General features: G+C 42.9%; 1 protein-coding gene across 2 annotated transcripts in view; it reads left to right on the top strand.

Moving 5' to 3' along the window:
- Positions 1-5,421: 5,421 nt before the first annotated feature.
- TESPA1 (thymocyte expressed, positive selection associated 1) overlaps positions 5,422-21,692 on the top strand; it is a 40,306-nt gene continuing 24,035 nt past the window's right edge. The window contains exon 1 of one of the 2 annotated variants that reach the window (XM_069972219.1): positions 5,422-5,457. The gene's annotated coding sequence lies outside the window, so the exon portion shown is untranslated. Of the gene's footprint in view, positions 5,458-20,054; positions 20,128-21,692 lie in introns of those variants that run through there. The other variant, XM_069972218.1, reaches the window with a different exon arrangement.

Here is a 21,692-nt window from a genome sequence, read left to right as displayed (position 1 = left end):
TTATTGTGAAAGGCTCAATATAAAGTAGGGTGTGATTTCTTCTATGCTAATTTATTAAGGAGGAGACGTTGCAAAGGTTATAATCAAGAAGGAACCTGTACCTTATAAGGTTTACTCATTCCTCATCTCATCTGACAGCTGAGAATATTCTCTCCGTTCCTTTACATTTACTTGATATAGCCAGTAGGATGGTACCACACTCATGGTGAATATAAAGGTTTCAGGCAGCTGTTCTTCGTACCCTGTGTGTACCATAATTCTTGAGGACAATTTCACTTTGGATGGATTATCCAGCTCTAAGAGAGTGACATGTTTGAAATGATCGTCTGCAAAGTGAATGTGGTGTCCTGTACATCCTGTGCATGAGATAACCCCTCGGTCTCACTAACTGTACACTGGGAGCTTTTGAGGAATGTCTTGATTCTTAATAGGCTCTGTATCCTCTTCAAATTTATGCTGTAAAGATTTTAAAGGGTTATCCAAGCTTTGAAAAACATGCCCACTTTATTGTAGAAACAGCACCACTCATGTCTTTAGCTTGGATGTAATTTTTCAGCAGTTCTAGTAAATGGAGCTTGACTAGGGTAATTGACAAGGCCCTTCTGCCCTATTAAGGCCCCCTTCTACCACTCTACCCCCCCCACTTCCTCCCCCCTGCCCCTCCCTTCCCAATAACCACAGATACCGTTCTGGAATTAAATGGCCACAGCAGCCGTTTATTACACCAAGTATAAAAAACATATCAAACCAACATGAACAATTACCTTCCCATGTAAACTGTAACATATTTTATTTTGACGGGGCGGTCCTCGGAGCCCCAAAATCCCCTCAGGCAGCTTGTTTAAACTTGACACCAACTACACGCAGGATTTGCCTCTGGCCGACGGGCAACATGACCCAGAGGCACCAACTAAGCACCTGCGTGCGTATAACTGGACCCCTTTTAATGGTGGTCGTACCCCACCCTAGCCAGTGGCTAACTACAGCCGCCCAGCCCAATACCTGTATTTATTTTCCCGGGAGTCCGGAACCACTCCGAGGTCCCCTCCCACCACGACCAAGTCCACACCAACCCCGAGGACCCCCACCGCCACACAGCTGCCATGACAAACACAACAACACCAAATCCACCACAGCTGCTGCACCACGCCAAGACCCCACTCCCCAGAACACCAAACAAAACCTTAACAAAGGGAGGGTGGGTGGGCGATTTCTGCACTGCTAACCACAGTGGGTGTCCGCCCCTACTCGTGGCTAACTTTTATACCCAGGCCCCTTCAGCTACTCCCCCTTCTTACTTCTAACCAACCACCTCCTTTGTTTATTCTCCACACTAACTTTTCCTCCTCCCCCCTTCCTCGTGCTCCCCACCTGCTCACCCTGAGCCTGTTGACCCCTATCTGAACTGCTATTGGCCTGTCAATTCCTGTCATGAGGGACTCCCCCTATGCTGCGCACTAGTCCACCCCCACTGAATTGTAATACCATGAATGTGCACAAACAATAAATTGATTGTTCATTAAACCATTGTTCAATCATCATACTTCCTTCAAAGGTGTATGGTGACCTTAAAGAGGTTGTCCAGGAAAAAATTCCCTTTTTCCCTATACACAGGATAAGGGAAAAGTGGGAGGTTGTGGGAGTCTGACCCCTGTACACCCCGCTGATCTCTGTATCGGTCTCCACTGGCTCTGTTATAATTAGAGTCACAGGTCCGTCACGTGACCCACAGCTCTATTTATTGCTATGGAGGTGCCATCGCCCTTCCAGCGTACTCTGCTCCTACTCTGCTCCTAGAGCCGTAGGTTGCATGTCGGACTTGCGGCGATATTAATAACAGAGCCGGCATGGTCTGATACAGAGATTGGCAGGGGGTACAGAGATCAGACCTCCTGCGACCTCCTACTTTTCCCCTATCCTGTGAATAGGGAAAAAGTGATTTTTTTTCTGGACAAATTCTTTAAGTCTAAGGGATCTTATACACAAACATATATCTGACCAATTTATCTGACCGATTTTTGAAGCCAAAGCCAGGAATGGGTTTAAAAAGAGGAGCCCAGTTCTTCCTTTATGACCTGTTTATTGTCAATTCCTGGCTTTGGCTTCAAAAAATCCGTCAGATAAATTGGTCACACAGATAAATCTGTTTGTGTAAAAGGACCCTTAGGCTATGTTCACACAATGATCATCTTACAGCCATGATTTTGATGCCAAAGATCATGATCATTATTTGCGGTCGTCATTATCAGAAGATGGCTGTCTTTTAAAGTCAAAATGATTGCTGCCCAAAAAGCATGAACAACATTATGTGAACATAGCCTAAAACTGAATGGCTGTTAAAATTAAATGTACTGAAATGGAAACAGTTAAATGGATAAGAAAACACAGTGTGGCACTAACCTTACAGGGAAATGTACCGCAACTTTCCCTGCTGGTCTTAAGGCTATGTTCACACTTAGCATTTATTGTGCGTTTAATTAACTTTAATTAGCGATATTTTGCTGCAAATTGCACAAACTGTGATAAAATATAAATATTTTTTATGCAATTTACAAGTCGCAGCAAAAATATCGCTATTTTACAGCAAAATTGTTCATTTGTGGCAAAATAGTGCTAATGAAACATGCTTTAAATGCTATGTGTGAACATAGCCTAAGCATGTAATGGTCTGTGTTCCTCTGTGAAAAAAAGCCTCAAATAAAGGTTTCTGGCAGTGGCTTTCTCCTCTCACCCCAATAATAAACATGCACACTTTATGATGAGCTCTATGTGTATGTTTTTGGTTAGTAAGGCTTGGAAAGAATGACATGAAACAGGTATTTCAGGTAGATGAAGAACACCCGTCGTATTATATAATTTAAGGTAACATCCTTTTTATTGTTTCCAAGACTTTTTCATATAATATCGCTCAACATCAATTATAGCAGTAGGTGTGGTACAAGGAAAATATTTTAAGGGACACTACATAATCACAGGTTTATGTTCTGGTATTTTAGAAATAACCACAGATGAAGCTGCCATTGCACTCTTTATTCTGCACATAATATATAATCTATAACTACAGCCATAACTCTGATGTATTTAAAAAATTTTATTAGAATTGCCCAGTGCAAGCATTTTTATATTCTGCCAAGTGTTCATTATTTTATAATTGTAATAGTAATTGTATTATTCTTGTTCCATTCCTATGGAGGTAAAAGATTTAACATTGCTAGCATGGTCATCATCAGGACACATAACTGAATTGGCTTCTACTTGCAGATATCATATCTATAAAGAAGCAAAATGGTCGTAATTTCCCTCTTCTGGAGTGTCAATAGGTGAGAAAGTAGTTGTGTTCTAATCTTGCCTCTCTGATGTCAGGGAAGAAAGTGTTAAAAAGTTCCTATTGATTCGAGATATACATGTAGATAAGACGTAATTCTGACTTTATAGGGCTTTTTTGTTATTTCCCTTAGCTTATTATTGTAAGAGTACATTGTCTTGCACCATGCTGGATGATTTGTAGGCCTCTTCATGGTGTGATGTACAGTAAGAGCTGTGCTCTAAGCCAATGCTCTTATAGCAACAGATACAGCTACAGTCACCAGTCGCTGCATGTCAGTGCACACAATGTGGAGCGAGCGGCCGCAGGCTCCATAGTGTGCAGTGGGTAGTTCTGATGTGGGTGCACATGGATGCGCCCGCATCAGTACTCTGCGGGGCTAAAGATCATCCAGACGGTACTGCAGGGCAAATGGCAGGAACCGGCGGTGGTTTTAAAAATGGATTGTGGCATCGTATGTATGTACATGTGCCGACAAGGGAGCATGAATTTTTTTTTCACTGATCTAAGTGGTACATTCGCTTTAAGTGTTTTACTTTCTTTGGTGTGGCTTATATACTGCAGCTTACCGTAACAGAGGCTATAAATGCCCAGTATATGCCAGGTATGGGATAGTTTAGTAGACTACATTATTCTATACAACATGGTTCAGTAAAGACTTTATGTTAAAAGGGCTGAAAAAAGCTTTCAAATCACCTGGTATCAGAAAAATATACAGAATTGTAAATGATTTCTATCAAAAAATCTCAAGTCTTCCAGTACTTATCAGCTGCTCCATGTCCTGCAGGAAGTGGAGTATTCTTTTCAGCCTGAGATGGTGTGCATTAGCCTTTAAAGGCAATTAGTCAGTTGTCCTTCCTTGTTAAATAATTTCCTTATTACTTCTGGGTCTCTATGTCTAAGACACCTGCACTTAAATATGTGCTGCAAAACTGCAAAACTAGGATTCATAGGGTCCCATAGCAAAAAAATTGTATGCCCCCTTCCCCCCCCCCCCCCCACATACTCACCTGGCCCCCTGGTGTGTCATTCGTGTGCTAGGGAGCTGGGAAAACAGGGATGTAGTCCTGCATATTACCACATAGCATGCTGGGAGATGTAGTCCTGCATATTCCCACATCCTGCTGGAAGATGTAGTTCTACTGTGCCACTGCTTCCCCCTCCTATACTGTGTCATCCTCTGTGTCAATCCGTTGTAGAACCACAACTCTCATTATGAGCTGCCAATAGAACTTGATGGCAGTTGTAGTTCTGCAACCTAAATAGCCACAGGCTGCAAAACTATAACTTCCATCATGAACTGTAAAGCAGGACATGGAGTTTGTAGTTCTCTGGGGGTAATCTCACCTGCCCTTGTTTTGCTGTTGTCCTCTGCTCTTCACTCAGGTCCAGGGGGTCCAGGGGAGTGATGATGAGAAAGGGGATGCGGGCGTCGCAGGCAACCCGGGGCAAAAGCGCGGTGAACAAAAGGCAGGGTGAGGGCGGACAGGAGTGCTGTTTGTGATAGGCCTTCTAGGGCCGCTTTGACACTTTTGGGGGGTACGCAGATGGCCTGGGATTGTAACGCTGTCCTGAGAGCACCTGCAGCTGTCAGCACCATGGAGGCAGACCACTCTGTACTACGGGGGCCCAGGCCACCTCAGTCCCTTAGTGGGTGCGTGGTTTGCCTCCATGGTAGCTATGCCACTGTGTGCACATAGCCATAGGGCTGCTGCTGGTGTCATTTTTTTTCTGAATCCAATGTTGTTGTGGACACCTGTGAGCAGCAGATGATTCAGAACACTACATGGACCAGGTGAACCAGTATTTCTTGTTACAGTATACACCTCAGCTTGCCTGCCAGCCTCTGTACAGGAGCATCTCTCCATGTCTTCCCTGACTCCTCTGTCATTCTTAACCAATTAACTTTTCTTACGTAAACCAAAAAACCTCCTTCTACTTGGGCGCTGCTCTCTACATCAGAGATACGCTGCTGACTCAGCTCTTTGTTTATTGTGACAAAATGACAACACGTTTCACCATGCAGCGCTTTGTCAGGTCATATTGATGCCACTGACAAGATGCTTTTATATATAATAAGCACTGCCCAGACAATGGTGTTCCTGGAAGAACCGGGTTACATCAGATTTCAGGTGAGTAAATGATAATCCACAGGCAGTTTTATTAAAAAATGACACATAAAAACTTAAATGGTAAAAAACTTGCATAAATAAATATATAATACCTAAATACCACAAATGAACAAGTTAACCCTATTAATTTCTTTTGTATCTGCGCTCAATCTCACTAGTCAGAAATAACATCAGATAAACTGATAAGCTTATATATAAACTCGCAGAACCCTTTAAGATAGAGCAATAGGTTTGTAGATTGTAAGTCCTCCTGGGCAGGGTCCTTTCTCCCTATGTCCCAGTCTATCATTTACCTTATTCATATCTTTATTTTTAGTTTGCAGTATGTGACATTCAAACATGTGATATATTCTGTATATAACCCCTTGATATATGTACATAAAATAAAATAAATAACTAATAATAACAATTTTACCTAAAAAGACATTGGGAACATAGCCTCAAAGTGTATGGCTGGATTTGTGTTACAAACGTTTCATATAGAAGAGGAGTATAAGATCTAAAATATCATAGTTTGGTGTTTTAGGCTATGTTCACACTACGTAAAACTACGGCCGTAGTTCTCGCCGCAGAACTACGGCCATAGTTTTGTGGTGTGGAACATAGCTTATCTTCAATGGGATCCCGGCCGGAGCGTACACACATCATACACGCTCCGGCTGGGATCTGTGCGGCCCCGCAAATAACTGACAGGTCAGTTTCTGCGGCCGGAATTCAGTGATTTCCGGCCGCAGAAAGACCTGTCAGTTCACACAGTGAAGCGAGCGGCCCCGGCCGCTTGCTTTACTGTGAGCTATGGGAAGCTCTAATGCGGGCGCGCACTGATGTACTTAAGATGATCCGGCCAGAGACCGGCCGTTCCATGACCCGGCCGGGGTCACGGAACGGCCGGTCTCTTACGTAGTGTGAACATAGCCTTAATATGTAGCTCTAATGGCCATTGTAGTCTAATAGAGGCCATTTAGGCTAGGTTCACACAATGTTTTTTGAGGCAAAAATATGGTTGTATTGTGATCATTACGGCCATAAATAAAGAGAATGATCATTAAACTTTGGTGGCTATGTTCAGCGGGCTTGCTGTAAAGCATATTTCTAAATACTGTTAAAACTGTCCCTATAATAGTGTACAAAAAGGGAAATAAAAAATGTCAATTAAAAAATGGAAAAAAATATATATAGCATTTTGATATATATTTAAGTTTTAATATATAATTTTTAATACCAGTGGGTGTGGATTGCTGTTTACCTACATGTAACCTGACTGATGTCACCAGGAATTCTTTGAAATACCATTTTTAGGGAAGTACTTAGAACATCAAATGTATCTTGTCCGTGGTATCAATGTTACCTAAGAAAGGTGTGAGGTACACGCTGAAATGTCATTTCATCACATTAAACTAGGAGTTGCTGTAAACTAAGATTGACTCACACAGCATACCTTTCTATGAGGAACTCAGCAACTCCTGGGAATAGGAAGTTTGTGTTGTGAAGAGTCAATTAGTTGAATCCCCCCAAGTACTCCTAGGGATTTAAGGGCTGTATTACCAGGCACGATATTGAGGAGAAAGCAAACACCGACCTGTCAGGTCAGTGCTTGCTTCCTCCTCGTTCCTCGCTTACTGCCTGTGCTATTACACACACAGACATCTAGCGAGGAGGAATGGGGAGTTGGGGGCGCAGGAACTGAGGGAGGGGCAGCTTGGACGATCCGGGCAGCCTATTCAAGAGAGTGGTGGTCTACTGCCGCCGCTCCTATTACACGGAGTGATGGGTGGCAAACTGTCGCTATCATGATCAATTTGATAGGTCATGTTTAAAGACAACGATCAGCCAACATTGTGCACGTCAGTTAATTGTTGCCTTTTTATATGACCAATAATATTAAACGATTATCGGCCAGAATGGGCGGTAATTAGCCAAATATGGCCGATAATTGGTTGGTGTAATAGGGCTCTAAGTGTAACAGTTCTGTCTGGTGCAGCAGCCCATTGCAGGCAATCGGACAGACAAGCACCCCATAGGGATGCCATGCTTTGATAGGTAGAGATTGTCCAAAAATAGAAAAACACGGTTGTTTTTTTCCTATACATGTTAATTTATAGTAATAGCAGAATCAGCTGCCTTACTGTACCTTTTTTAATTCTATGGCTGCTGGAATTGATGTACTCCATAGCATTCTTGTTTCAGCATGACCCGGTCTGGTCTGTGGTGCCATTTTGGGTCGTGACGTTGCTGATGCTCGTCACTGTTTGCGGCGTTCATTCTTCTGGAACGTCGCCTCCCTCCAGCCATTCTCAGTGGAATTGAGGAATTGAGGGCCCACCTACCTGGTGTCATAGGTGTTACTAGGTGAGGTACGGAGCAGCGTGTGGCTCTGTGCTATAAGCAGAAGTTCACCGGGCCAACAGTGTTACCATAAGTGAATTCAGGGGGCTTAGCAGCTGTTTTCAACTACAAACATCTGCAGAAATGAGGTAAGTATGAACCATTGCATAGATGTTTTTTATAGTTTGCCCGGATTTCTCCTTTAAAAACTTTGGATTCTGATCCAGTGTTGGTGGCCCACTTTATGTTCTCATGTATGTTCATAGCCATCGAGACCAGAAATTGCTCTAGCAAAGTGAAATTTCCTTCTGATCCAGCAGCCCTGATGACAGGTGCACGTTTTAAGCCACAGTTGATGTCCAAAGAGTTATATACTGTACAGTATGTTAGGAAAATGTACTCAGGAAAATGTACAATTGTGTTTGCACTTATTGTAAAATCTGCTAAAAGTTTGCATTTGCCGCTCATAGCAGACACATTTGCACTAAATGTATTGTGTCTTTTAGGGGGTGCCTTTACGCAGATAGATGTATCTGACAGATTTATGAAGCCAAAGCCAGGAATGGATTTTAAAAGAGGAGACATCTCAGTATTTCCTTTATGACCTGATCTCTGTTTGTAGTCTGTTCCTGGCTTTGGCTTCAAAAATCTGTCAGATAGGAAATAGTACTTTAGCAGGGAAAAGGGCATGGTAAAAAAAGACCAAAAAATCATCATAACATTTTAGCACTGACTATACATAAAAAGTAAGCCAAGTCTAATGATGCTCTAAATTATCATACAGTATTAAAACACATTGGGTCTTCCATATTGATTCCATTGTCTAACCCTCAAGCTATGTTCACACAGTCTTTGTTTTTGGACATACAGTATGATAGACGTCCAAAAATACTTCCGAAAACAAACATATATACATATTCTCAATGCATAACTTGAAATGGCATTAATGACATATTTTCCATATAATAAATGAAGACAAGGGGGAATTAGTTGGCAGTGCACTCACTGTATAAAATAATGATAATAATTGATTACGACCTTCCAAATAATGAACATACTTATTATATATGACCTGTATTTGCAAAATATGGATTTTTAAAAAAATCTGTTCATTGGTTTATTTTCACTCAAAATTATGGCCGTATGTTGCTTTTATTTAAATCGTTAGGCTATGTTCCCCCTTTGAGAACTTATCGTGGAAGGGCGGCCATCTTGTAATATAGATGGCCGCTAATAATGTTCATGATCATTATTAGTGTCCATCTATATATTTCTCAATGCTCAAGTGCTCAACTCAAATAACAAGCCCCCTTAAGAACAATGGGACATAACAATTTAACCAGGTGCCCTCTGCTCAGCAGAGCGAAGGGTACCTAGTTAATCTGAACTCTTACAAAGTGACAGTCTGGCCCTCAGGGGGTTAAGTTAACCACTGGGTGGGGGGGCAGACTGTGCTCTGTTGGGGGGAAATTATACTTACTGCTCTGGTTTTCCATCTTCTATGTCCACTATGGCTGCTCAGCTAATCTGTGCCTGCAGCGATGTCCCACCTCAGACACTGATTGGCTGAGCATAGCTCCCTCCCATTGGGTTTAAGGCTGTGTAAATGTATTGTGCATTATTATTATGCATTATAAACAAGCTTTTATATACTAAGCACCTCAGCAGCATAAGGAACTTGGTTGAGCATCGAGCTTGACCAAGCCCCATGCCTGACCGAGCATCGAGCTCATCTTTAGTTTGCATAATTATTCTGTGTTATATCAAATGACTCTAGATCTATAGTATAGACTCCATGTGTTATTATACAGGTTACATGAACACAGCTCTGCGATCTCACATAGCAATGCATGAGGTACAGATGGCTCTGTCTCTGGAAATTGTAACTAGCCATTCCTTCAACCAAGGAAAAGATCCAGTCTTATGCCAGGCCAAGGTAGGGTAGACTGCAGATAACCTTTATGGAACTCAACATTTGGGGCAAATGTACTACCATCTCTTAGTGGTTCCCCCATGCAGAAAGCTGTCACTATATTAGACAATATTTATGAGCAAGCGTTAACATAATCTGACAGTATTACCAATTAAACAACTCTGGAAATTCATCAGAACATAATACAGTCATCTCATGACATAAAAGGATTTCAGAAGTCCACGTGGCCCTCATAGCATAACGTTTTATAGCATCCTTATAATGCTTCTTTATGCCCTTATAAATGTTACTAAGAAAATTGTCAGAATAATGCAATAGTACATGGAGTTACCAGGAAAGAGTTACCAAACTGTGTCTAACAAGTCAAGTAATCCTTCTATAAATTGTTGGCTATGGAACAGCAGCCATGTTGTGGAGGAGGTTGACAGGCAACCTGATGTCTTAATACACAGGCTCAGGTTGTACAGCCAAATGTGCTGTGTTATCTTTTTCCCATTTCTCCTTGGCATATGGCGCTCCGCTCTGCAGTTCCCGTAGCATACACGTCCCTGTCACCTGGGCACAATTATATAACACTGCTTAATGAACCCAGTTTATGTGACAGGGGATTATGACAACTTCTGTGTGTGTGGTGCACGGCATGTATTCTAATCCTCTGTTTCCCATGTAGAATTGCGTTGGGGTGCATAATGCTAATTTAGTATAGACACTCTGATATTTACGGATGACCAAACGACATCTGGCAATGTATTTTAGAATATTACAAAGTATGTATTGTATGGCTGAAAGTCTGAGCACAAATCTGGGATCATAAATGGAAAATCCTGATGTATCTCATGGACAGTCAGCGCTCCCATATTATGGATGATGTGAGAGGCCATGGAAGGTCCAGTGCAGGTTGATGTCAAGTCACTGGACAACTTATCATCACACCAACTATGACACTGTTATTGGAACAACTAAGTTTAGGCACAATTAGCCTTAAAATTAAAGGCAGATCAGATAAATCCATGATATATTTTTAAGCCAATCAAATGAAGCTAAAAAAACCTAAGTGCAAAGTTATCTGGTCCGTTGCGCCAAGGACAGAACACATCTAGACATCATTCAAGCCTATACACTAACTTAAACTGGTCATACACGTAGAATAGGTGCAGGCCGAAGGCTCGTTTGCCAACAACAATCTCTCCTGGTCCCAACACACATGCACACTCAGCTCAGCTGATATTTTAAGAATGGAAAGAGGGAGAAGTAAGATTTTTCCAAGCTCTTATAGAAGCAAGTAAAATCCAACATGTCTCATCCTTCTCTTTCTCAATACCTGCCTTCGGGGGATAGTTGGCGGCTACTATAAGCATTAGATGGGTGGCCAATTGTAAACAAATCTTTACTTCAGCTGACACATATCCAATATATGGTGGATGTTTGCTCACGGTGTGTGCAACAGGCTTAGGCTATGTTCACACTACGTATATAACCGGCCGTTTCGTGACCTGGCTGGTTGGCACTGTTGGGCCCCTATACTGTATGCTGCTTATAACTGGAAAGTTTTTGATATAGTTATTTGTACAATGTATGACTGTATACCCCTAAAATTATATTAATTTTTGCTCCCAAACATGCACTATATCTTATTTTCAGGGCATGTCTTATTTTTCCATGAAGAATTAACAAAAAAAATGAACAAAAATGTTTTAACATTTATTATATACTGTACAACATAACCAAACATAACCCTGGTGGTGGCGGGGGTCTTACTTTCGGAAGGGTGCCTTATTTTCAGGGGGATGCCTTATTTTAAGCTATCCTGTGAATCTTCCACAGTGTTTTATTTTCTGAGGATGTCTTATTTTTGGGGAAACAGTGTACCATATGGGGAGAGTTGTCAGAAAACATTGCACTGGGCACCATTCCGCACCATGCCAGCCCTTCTAGGGCCAATTTCGTAGAAACCCAATTATCTTCTCTTTATGTCCATGTTTTTGTTTTGAATGATCAGATATTATAGTGTCATATGCACCTAATGTTAACATATAAAGTCCTATTATTCATGTAGTAGAGGCAGGTTGTAACAGGATAGAACTGGATTGTAAATTTTACAGTTCATATGGAAGCTATGTCCATACAGATTCAGCATCTGGATATGTAGGGTTGGCAACCAGGCATTGTTTTTCACGTTTTACTTGATATGTGACACTGGAAGCCAAATAGTTCTTGTACCAACAACTATACAGAAACATAATTATCATTGTTAGTAGTCTCTCCCGACTTCCTTGTGAAGCACTCCACCCTCTTTTTTCCTCTTTCAGTTGAATTTCAAAACTGTAACATATTACAGAAGAATGACTGTGTCACATATCACATATATGTAACATGGTTAATGCAAGCCCAAGTCATCGTCAAATGATGTCATGCATAGTGCTGGAGAAAGGCCAGTTATGTATAAAGGCGTATGATGATCTAATTAATGTTCCTTGTTTTATCAGGTGAAATAATTTCCTCTGATTTTATTGTCACGTAATTTGTCTAGGTTGATTTACATGACTGATATCAGGGCTAAATCAAAAAGGACAAAGACATTACTATAAAATAATGTTTTTTAGGTTATCAGATGTTGAAGTTAAAAGTAGAGATGATCAAACAGCAGAAAATCGTATCAAATTCGAACCTTGCCAAACCTTCCGTATTTGATTCCCGATGCCTTCCCGGTCTGTGGGGAAGGAGGAGACATACCGGGTACCGCCGGGCTGTCTGTTCAGGTGTGGTTTGCAATTAAAGGGGTATTCCACTCAAACATGAATTTTGATATGTTGCTGCCCATGGTGAGACTAACAATTCATTGCATACTTCAGTCTCATTCCCCTAGTTCTTAGCTGCTGCTTTCTGCTGAAGACACAAAAATCTTTTTGTGAGCTTGTCTCTCTGTCTCCCCCTGAAGTTTGGAAAGAAGTGTTAGTCTCACCATGGAAAGCAACATATCAAAAGTCATGTTTGTGTGGAAAACCACTTTAAGCTCCATTTACTTCAATGGAACTCAGCTGCAAAACCTACCCAAATTAGAGACAACATTTGTGCTGCCTCTGGAAGAGAGTGGCCATGTTCTTCTAATGCTGGATAACTCTTTTAATTTTCATTGAATACTGATACTTTGGGTAACGATATAAAGGATGAGCCTCATAGGGTCCAGTGATGTTGGGGGGGGGGGGGGGGGGTGTCATTGTGCTTGTTGTGGCCGTGGGTGACAAATACTTTTAATGGTAAAGCCAGTTTAAAGTGCCAGGTCCCCTTCACCTTCACATCACTTTAAGCAAACAAGCACTGTATATCAAAGTTGAACATACTGCACCATTATCAGAAAATGGCAGCATTATCCTCACAGTGTGAATGTAACAAACACATTGATATCACTGTTAACTGTAATAACATTTACCGCCACATACTGACACAATAGCATGAAACATTTTCTCACTGCACCCCTTGGGCAATGGAGGGCATCAGAACCTCCCACAGCGCCCAATGAAGCTCGCTTCATTGTGTGAACTGACAGGGTTTCCTACGGCCGCCATTCACTGAATGGGCCCTGGGCAACAATTTTGTTGCCCCCCCCCACAAGTAAACCATATAGCAATCTATATAGGTGGCTGATTACTGTAGGGGACTTAGCACCTACCCCTCCTCACTCCTGGCTGTGTGGCTCAGCATTCTCCTCTGTTCTGCATATGATGGTCCCTAGAGGCTGCAGTCCAGAGGAAGATGCCAGGCCCTAGAGACAGGATGAGGAGGGGTGAGCATCATGGTGTGATCCAACTTAGTTCAATGCGAGAACACAGCACTTTAGCACTTTCTGTGCGCTCTTGCCCACTGTGTTAGCCACCACAGCTAGCATGTGCAGTTGTGAATTGCAGGCAGAACCTGGACTTCCCAGAAAGTCCTATCTTCAGTTTCCAACCATATAAACTACCTGAAGCAGTAAAGAGCACCCAGAAAGTACTTAACCCCTTAGTGACCGCCGATACGGCTTTTTACGGCGGTCACTAAGGGTCCTTATTCTGCTGCCATCAGCTTTTTACGGCGATGGCAGAGAATAAGGCTGCGGGGCCGGGACGGCCCCCACCCCAACCCCCCAGCTACCGGAGGTAGCTGAGGGGTTGGGGCAGTGTGTGGGGTCTGTCCCGCCCCCCCCCCCTTACCGACGATCGCCGCTATTAACGTTATAGTGGCGGCCGTCGGTAAAGGGGATTACCGGTGCCGCCGCCGCCTTTCATCTCCCCCCGCCGTGAATCCACGGCGGGGGGAGATGAAATAAGTGTCCCCCAGACCTCAGATCAGACCCCCTAGTAGGGCGATCACTAACCCCCTTCCCCAGGCGGCCATCATTTCCAAGATGGCCGCCGCCATCGCTGTAAACCAACTAATGTCTGTTCACAGCGATGGAAAAGTTAAAATGAATGAAAGCCCCATGCTCTCCGCCACCGAAAGTAGCGGAGAGCATGGGGCAGTGATCGGGGACCCCCCTGTGGCACTTTTTATCCCCTGTACATAACCAGCCCACGTTGCCCGTAACCATCCCACGTTGCCTGTAACCACCCCACGTTGCCTGTAACCACCCCAGGTTGCCGTAACCACAGCAGGTTGCCCGTGACCACAGCAGGTTGCCCGTGACCACCGCACGTCGCCTCTGACCACACCACGTCGCCTCTGACCACGCCACTTCGCCTCTGACCACGCCACGTCGCCTCTGACCACCGCAGGTTGCGTCTGACCACCGCACGTTGCCTCTGACCACCGCACGTTGCCTCTGACCACCCCAAATTGCCAATGACCCCCTCCAGATTGCGGTAACCATGCCAGATTACAGGTACCCACCCGAGATTACCTATAAGCACTTCAGTTTATCCGTAACCACCCCACGTTGCCCGTAGCCACCCCAGATTGTCTGTAAGCACTGCAGGTTGCCCTTAACCACCCCACGTTGCCTGTAACCACCCCACGTTGCCTGTAACCACCCCACGTTGCCGTAACCACAGAAGGTTGCCCGTGACCACAGCAGGTTGCCCGTGACCACCGCACATAGCCTCTGACCACACCACGTCACCTCTGACCACGCCACGTCGCCTCTGACCACGCCACGTCGCCTCTGACCACCGCAGGTTGCCTCTGCCCACCGCACGTTGCCTCTGACCACCCCAATTGCCAATGACCCCCTCCAGATTGCGGTAACCATGGCAGATTACAGGTACCCACCCGAGATTACCTATAAGCACTTCAGTTTATCCGTAACCACCCCACATTGCCCGTAACCACCCCACGTTGCCCGTAGCCACCCCAGATTGTCTGTAAGCACTGCAGGTTGTCCGTAACCACCACACGTTGCCCATAACCACCCCACGTTGCCTGTAACCACCACACGTTGCCCGTAACCACCCCACGTTGCCTGTAACCACCCCACGTTGCCTGTAACCACCCCAGGTTGCCGTAACCACTGCAGGTTGCCCGTGACCACCCCATGTTGTCCGTAACCACCCCAGATTACCTGTAACTACCTCAGGTTGCCCATAACCACCCCAGACTGTCCGTAACCACCCCACATTACCTGTAATCTCATTTTTTTTATTTTATTTTAGTAACTGCGCTATTCTAATAACCATTACTAGCTGCGGTTTTGCTTCAGTAAATTGGCGCTCCTTCCCTTCTGAGCCCTGCTGTGTGCCCATAAAGTGGTTTATACCCACATATGAGGTACCGTTTTACTCAGAAGAACCTGCGTTACAGATTTTTGGGTACATTTTCTCTCCAGTTCCTCGTCAAATTGAGAAATTTCAAACTAAACCAACATATTATTGGAAAAATTTGAGTTTTTCATTTTTACTGGCCAATTTTGAATACTTTCCTCTAATACCTGTGGGGTAAAAATGGTCACCACACCCCAAGATGAATTCTTTGAGGGGTGCACTTTCCAAAATGGGGTGACTTTTGGGGGGAATCTATTCTGCTGAAACTACAGGGGCTCTGCAAACGCACCTGGCGCTCAGAAACTTCAGAAAAATCTGCACTGAAAATGCTTATTGGCGCTCCTTCTCTTCTGAGCCCGGCTGTGTACCCATGCAGTGGTTTATGCCCACATATGGGGTACCGTTCTACTCAGGAGAACCTGCGTTACATATATTGGGGTGACATTTCTCTCCTGTTCCTCGTGAAATTGAGAAATTTCAAACTAAAGGAACATATAATTGGAAAAATTCGATTTTTTTCATTTTTACTGTCTACTTTTGAATACTTTCCTCTAATACCTGTGGGGTCAAAATGCTCACCACACCCCAAAATGAATTCTTTGAGGGGTGCACTTTCCAAAATGGAGTGACTTATTCGGAGATTTTACTCTGCGGACACTACAGGGGCACTGCAAACGCACCTGGCGCTCAGAAACTTCTTCAGCAAAATCTGCATTGAAAAAGCTAATTGGCGCTCCTTTCCTTCTGAGCCCTCCTGTGTGCCCATGCAGTGGTTTATGCCCACATATGAGGTACCCTTTCACTCAGGAGAACCTGCGTTACAAATTTTGGGGTACTTTTTTTCTCTTGTTCCTCATAAAATTGAGAAATTTCAAACTAAAGGAACATATTATTGGAAAAATTAGAGTTTTTCATTTTTACTGTCTAATTTTGAATACTTTCCTCTAATACCTGTGGGGTCAAAATGGTCACCACACCCCAAAATGAATTCTTTGAGGGGTCCACTTTCCAAAATGGGGTGACTTATGGCGAGATTTTACTCTGATGGCACTACAGGGGCACTGCAAACGCACCTGGCGCTCAGAAACTTCTTCAGCAAAATCTGCATTGGAAAAGCTAATTGGCGCTCCCTTCCTTCTGAGCCCGGCTGTGTGCCCATACAGTGGTTTACGCCCACATATGGGTACCGTTGTACTCAAGAGAACATGCGTTACAAATTTTAGGGTGCTTTTTCTCTCATGTTCCTTTTGAAAATGAGAAACTTTAATCTAAACGTATATATTATTGGAAAATTTAAATTTTCCATTTTTTTACTGCCTAATTGTGAATACTTTCCTCCAGCCCCTGTAGGGTTAAAATGCTCATTATACCCCTAGATTAATTCTTTAAGGTGTGTAGTTTCCAAAATGGGGTCACTTATGGGGGTTTTCAGGATACCAGACTTCTAAATCCATTTAAAAAAAGAACTGGTCCCTAAAAAAATCAGTTTTGGAAACTTTCACGAAAATGTGATAATTTGCTGATAAATTTCTAAGCCCCATAACACCCTAAAAAAGTTAAATATGTTTACCAAATTATGCCAGAATAAAAAAGACATATTGGTAATGTGACTTAGTAACTAATTTATGTTCTACGACGTTCTTTTTTTAGAAGTAGAGAATTTCAAAGTTCATAAAGTGCAATTTTTTTTTATTTTTCATGATATTTTGATGTTTTTCACAAAAAACACACAAAGTAGTGACCAAATTTTGCCACTAACATAAAGTGCCATAAAGAATCGCTAGCATACGTTAAAGCATCACTGAGCTATAAGAGCATAAAGTGAGACAGGTCAGATTTTGAAAAATAAGCCTGGTCATTAAGGCCCAAACTAGCTGCAGCACGAAGGGGTTAAAGGCTGTGTAGAATATATAGCAGATATGGTACATGTGAATATACCCTAAGGAGCATGGCATATATAGCTGCACACAGGCTGTATATCATACACTGCACACAGGCTATATGTCATATGCTGCACACAGGCTATATACTACACACAGGCTATATATCATAGGTTGTACACAGGCTATATACCATACACTGCACAAGGCTATATATAATAGGCTGCACACAGGCTCTATATAATATGCTGCACACAGGCTATATATACCATACACTGCACACAAGCTATATATCATAGGATGCCCACAGGCTATTTGTGATATGTTGCACACAGGCTATAGCTATATATATATATATATATATATATATATATATATATATTTATTTATATATATATACTCCTGCTCTGATATATGCCCCCATAGTATATACCCCTGCTCTGATATATGCCCCCATAGTATATGCCCCCTGCTCTGATATATGCCCTTATAGTATATACCCCTGCTCTGATATATGCCCCTATAGTATATACCCCTGCTCTGATATATGCCCCCTGCTCTGATATATGCCCCGATAATGTATGCGCCCTGCTCTGATATATGCCCCTATAGTATATATCCCTGCTCTGATATATGCCCCTATACTATATATCCCTGCTCTGATATATGCCCCTATAGTATATATCCCTGCTCTGATATATGCCCCTATAGTATATATCCCTCCTCTGATGTGCCAATACAAAACAAAGCCTCATATTCACCTGATCTGGCCAGATGACAGGTCTTCTCTCTTCTGGCTCTTCTCTGTTCCTTCAGCCTGAAAGCCACTGTGGCAGATCCTCCAGCATGCTCCATGATATCACATCCCTGCTGGAGAGATCAGGTTTCCTTGCTGAGGTCCCACGCTGCCCTCTCCTCAGTGAGGGGGACGGTCGAGGGGGGAGTGAGGACCTCTGCAGGAGACAGGAAGCTTTACAGGAAGAATCCATTCAAAGACCCACCAGGGGGGAGTCTGAGCCTGCCGGGAGGGAGATTTTTAGGATTAACCCTACACCTCCCTACCTCCCTGGACAGCATGCAGTGTGCCCAGTGCTGTGTCCAGGTAGGGTTTCCACATGCTTTTTGCGCGTGCGACTGGCTCCCAGACACCACTTCTGGGTTTGAGCTGGTGGAGACCCCCTAGTGGTAGAGGTCCCTTGGCACGTGCCTCTGGCGCCCTCCCTTTAATCCGGCCCTTAGTGTATTTGTCATATCGGAACATCTTTGACATATCAAATGTATTCATAGTATTCATCATAGTGTAGTACAGAAGATTGTCAACATGTTAAAGTACAGTGATCAATACATGACCTATGATAACCCCACATTTATTTACAGTGTGTCTCATGCTTCCACGTACATAAACAGAAAATCAAACAAACGTCTGTAATGGTCAAAGAAAAGCTTTATTAGTTATTTTTTTAGTGGAAAAAATGATGAATTGAGCGGACCCTGAGTCCGCACCCCTCACCCCCCCGTTCCGATCCCACATCCCCCCCTCACCCCCCCACCCCCCGGCGGAAAATAGACAGATGCGAATACGCATTTTTTTGCATGATAAATTTCCCCTATTGTGATATCCAATGCAACATGCTGCAATAACAGCATGAAACGTACAGTATATTCATAGGTTGTTTTTTTTTTTTTTACTGAAGAATTGCATTGGATGTACATTTTGGATAGATGTATGGTTACACATACCTATATGTGCAGTTCACATTTGCTAATCTTCTTTACACTTTTATTTCTTTTAGTTCTGCCCAGTCATCAGTGTGAAGGGAGAAAGAGAAGGGGACTTATGGCTGTCACTCATTGCTAATAATGTGTGTTATCTTCCACCAGTTTTACAGTAGACGGTGCTACATTTTATGGAAATTCTCCCTGTAATGAGAATGATATGACTTCCGAAAAGTGTTCTCAACAGAACAGGTAGTGACAGCATGTCATGAGACTAATGATTATTTCACGTAAGTGTATTACGGACACACAAATCTGACCAGTAGAGAGGAGCAAATCTACATAAGGAACAAAGCAAACCGCTGTGTTCTTATCTGTATTCCGCTCATCAGGCTGCGGGGCTTTGAAGTCTGCTCCGCTCTGTGCCGCTCCTCCCAAGGTACTGGAAAAAGATGGATCCAGTCCTGGGAAACTTCTCCGAGTTTTCCAGGACTGGATCCTTCTTTTTCCAGAATCTTAGGAGGAGGGGCACGAAGTGGAGCAGACTTCAAAGCCCACAGCCCGATGAGCGGAATACAGAAAGGAACGAAGTGCTTCACTTAGTTTCTACTGTAGATTCGCTCGTCAACCCCTCTAATGCTGACTGCAATCTCTGCTGGGGTCTCTAGTATTAGGCTCTCTCTTTAAAGCAGCTCAAATACAGTAGGTTGCTTATGTGGGTCCCCAGTTCATTCTTAATAAAACTAGCCCTATATCCACTATACTATACACAGCAGCAATCGTTGTAACACCAGTAATTGAATATATTTAGCAAGACATTAAAAAATATATAATTTTTTGCAGAATCTCCCATTTTAACCATGGTACACTTTGCATGTGCAAATATACACATTTGTTTTAACATGTCTACTGAGAACGAGTGATAAAAATACAGAATGTGCCGTGGGAGGGCCATAAATAACATGTGGTTACTAAAAACTTAATGTTGTAGCTAGATAGGAAGATTGGCATACTGAGCTTCCTGTATATGCGATTCAGCAGATGTGCCTGTCATATCTCTGTAAACAGAGCACAAGAACATGTGGTAAGTTCTATCATGCAAGAATTTCTTTAATAATTTACATAAATACATACATGTTATTTGCTGTATAAGTATTACTTTAATGATATGGTGTGCTCAATGATAGATTTTGCAGTTGGTCATGTTAACTCAACTTTGATTCTCTCTATGTCAATGTTCTTTGTTTATTCATTGGAAACTATTGTTTGTAAAACTAAAATGTTGAAAAAATTTTCAATAAAAACTATTGAAACAGATTTTACAGCTATGCCATTGGTGTCAGAAAGCGATAAAGCTATGGTGGAGTATGAATGCATAACTTATTGATATACCCAAACCAAATATATTGTAAATTGCTTGCCTTTGGACTGCTATGCCTTGTAACTGTTTGTTAGTTTAGTAGTGTTTATTCTTCAACTTTACTGTCAACATGTCCCAGGCCTAGGCATTGTGCCACCTTAATTTATGGATCAGTTTATATAAGTAACTTGTGGGTGACAGTGTGTAGTTACCATAAACAGGCCTCAAATTGTCAAATTAAAAGAAAGAAAATAAACTAAAGTCGATGCCCATGCTATCCTAGATACCAAGTAACTGTAGGAGGTACAGAGATTTGATAAGTAAGGGGCCCTAGGAAAGGTTTGGAATCTGGGTGGTAGGAGCATCAGGATGCGCTTCTGCCTAGGTCAGGGATGGCTGGATGGGGAGCCTTTGACCATCCAGGAATGTTGGGAATTGTAGTTTGGCAACAGCTGAAGGAGCAAAGATTCCCCATCCCTGGCCTATATGTATGCATATTTTCTTTAAATGGTTAATGTAGCCATATTATTAGCCATGTTATTTTGAGGTAAAAGGTAGAAGTCAATTCTATTGCTAAAGCCTCTAACCATGTAATCATGTCTACCCTCCTGCCTCCCAAACATACACATTTCTGCTTTCACCAGGTAGAAAAACAGGATGCTGGGAAATACAGCTGCAGGACCCACAAACTTCTTTGGAAAATGTCCTCATGGGAAAACTCCTTTAGGATATGTTTCACATAGCGTGCATGTATGCTATGGATTATATGATGCAGATTTCATGCTATATTTAATAAATCATTTATATTAATTTATTAATTTATTAATTAGGCTATGTTCACCCTAGGTAAGAGACCGGTTGTTCCGTGACCCCGGCCGGGTCACGAAACGGACGGTCTCTGGCCGGATCATCTCGGCCGATACTTAAGTACCGGACGGATGATCTTTCCAGCCGCAGAGCTTCCCATAGCGCACAGTGAAGCGAGCGGCCAGAGCCGCTTGCTTCACTGTGTGAACTGACAGGGCTTTCTGTGGCCGGAATTCACTGAATTCCGGCCGCAGAAAACTGACCTGTCAGTTTTTTCCCGGCGCCGCATGGGATCCCGGCCGGAGCGTATACGATGTGTGTACGCTCTGGCCGGGATCCCATTGATAATAAGACTATGTTCCACCCCGCAAAACTACGGCCGTAGTTCTGCGGCGAGAACTACGGCCATAGTTTTACGTAGTGTGAACATAGCCTAATAGTGTAATTAAACATAGTATAAAATCTGCTGCATATATTCCGCC

This window comes from Dendropsophus ebraccatus, chromosome 5 (genome assembly GCF_027789765.1).
Source record: "Dendropsophus ebraccatus isolate aDenEbr1 chromosome 5, aDenEbr1.pat, whole genome shotgun sequence".
Classification (NCBI taxonomy): Eukaryota; Metazoa; Chordata; class Amphibia; order Anura; family Hylidae; genus Dendropsophus; species Dendropsophus ebraccatus.
This window is presented reverse-complemented; position numbering and strand designations above follow the sequence as displayed.